This window comes from Antechinus flavipes, chromosome 2 (assembly GCF_016432865.1).
Source record: "Antechinus flavipes isolate AdamAnt ecotype Samford, QLD, Australia chromosome 2, AdamAnt_v2, whole genome shotgun sequence".
Classification (NCBI taxonomy): Eukaryota; Metazoa; Chordata; class Mammalia; order Dasyuromorphia; family Dasyuridae; genus Antechinus; species Antechinus flavipes.
The window spans coordinates 547,979,597-547,981,755 of NC_067399.1; the positions used below are offsets into that span (position 1 = coordinate 547,979,597).

Genomic DNA, 2,159 nt, shown 5'->3' on the forward strand with positions numbered 1-2,159 from the left:
TCTTGTAGCAAAGATTAGAAAAGAAGTTTTGCAAAATCAACCAACATCAAATATATCTAATAGGATATATCTAACATATTACACAACCATTTCTTTTTTAAATAATAGCTTTTTATTTTTCCATATATATATGTAAAGTTAATTTTCAACATTCATCTTTGCAAAACCTTGTGTTTCAGATTTTTTTCTCCCTTAACCCATCCCATCTCTCCTAGATAGCAAACAATCCAATACAGGTTAAACATGTGCACTTCTAAACATATTTCCATATTTTCCTTGCTGTGCAAGAAAAATCAGATCAAAAGGGAAAAAAAGAAAACATGAGAAAGAAAAAAAATATCAAGCAAACAAACAACAAAAGATGAAAATACTATGTCTTCATCCACATTCAGTCTTCATAGTTGTCTCTCTACAGACACTTCTAACATGAAGGGAAAAAGGTACATTTTTCTCCATATCAAGGATTATGTTTGAGCATTATAAATGCACAACATCCAGTGTCATGTTTTTCTTTTTTTTTCCATTCACATTATTGAAATCACAGTATAAATATTTTCCCTAGTCCTGTTTCTATTTGTTCATGTAAATTTTCCCATGCTTCTCTGAATTCTTTTTGGTCCTCAGTTCTTTCAGGGAAGCAATATTTCATTACAGTCATAGGACCCAATTTGTTCCCAGGCTATCAATTTTTTTTCTTCTTTCCCCCCCTACATTTTAATGCAGGTGGAACATTGAATGATTCCTTCACTTCAGCTACTTCACAGCCAAACCAGAAGGCTGGGACTCTTTAAGTCTGTCTGCCTTCTTTTTGTGTATGATGACCAACGCGTACAGGTACCTGCTATAGTGAGCCTTAAACTTTATGCTGTCCTTGTTTTTCTTGATCTGCACAGATTTGGCATCCTTTCACATGCCATGAGCAGGAAGTCTTTTATTTCCTCTATTTTTTAGAGCATAGCAATGGTGGCAATCACAGGGTGAAGCGGCAGTGTATGGTTGGAGAGGTTCATTACCTGACAAGAAGCTGAAGAAACAGAACTAACAATTCTAATGTAGGATAAACAAAATATCACTTCACATTTGTCTTTCGTTTCAGTCCAATCATAAATCATTCAACCTTGGCAAAGGTGATGATTTTTCTACCTCCAGAGCAGCTAAATTGTCTTTGGGAACAAAACCACCATTAACACCCACACCCTGGTGAACGTAGCTACTTCCTTCATCAGTCTATTCCTCCCCCTTTCATATCCTGTGCCAGCTAGGTGAGGTAGAATGAGACCAGACTTTGTTGCCCAGATATTACTCAAGCATTCTAATGCCCAGTGCCCCTGAAACTTGGCCATGTGTATTTGGCAGAGGGGGAACAGAGTGGTGATTCTCAGCACAGTTAGAAGACCCAGGTGAGGGGCAGTTGTTTTTCTTATTGTTGTTGAGTCAGTTTTTTTTTCAGTCATGAATGACTCTCTGTGATCCCATTTGTGATTTTCTTGGCAAAAATACTGCAATGGTTTGCCATTTCCTTCTCTGGTTCATTTTATAGATGAGGAACTGAGGCAAACCAGGTTAAATAACTTGCCAAGGATTACACAGCTATTAAGTGTCTGAGGCCAGAGCTGAACTCAAGAAGATGAATCTTTCTGACTCCAAACTCAGCACTCCATCCACTACACCACCTAGCAGCTCCAAACAGGACATTGGTGGGGTCCACAAAACATGACTTTGTTCTTTAAGATCCAACTGAGAGGCAATTATAGGTTCACTGAACTCTGAATGGCCTGATTCACTTTTTGGTGGGAGGGGGGTTATTGCTCTTGTCCTTCTTATGATGTTTGCTATCCAGAATTTCATAACTGCAAGCTCCATCTTTTCTATGGGAATGGGGAAGAATTTCTATTCCTTGCTAGGAAAAAAATTACAGACACACATATATTTGTTGTTGTTCATTCATTTCAGTCATGTCCTACTCCCTGTGATGCCATTTGGGGTTTTCTTGGCAGAAACTGGAATGATTTGCCATTTCTTTATCCTGCTCATTTTACAGAAAAGGAATGAAGGCAAATGGGGTTAAATGACTTGCTCAGGATCACATAGCTAGTAAGTGTCTGAGGCCAGATTTGAACTTGGAAAGATAAGACTTCCTGATTCTAAGTCCAGTGTTC

The 2,159-nt window shown here is 38.1% G+C and overlaps 1 pseudogene; it reads right to left on the reverse strand.

The window, feature by feature from the left end:
* Nucleotides 1-744: 744 nt before the first annotated feature.
* LOC127551310 (60S ribosomal protein L38-like) lies at nucleotides 745-956 on the reverse strand (annotated as a pseudogene).
* Between the last annotated feature and the right edge of the window lie 1,203 nt (nucleotides 957-2,159).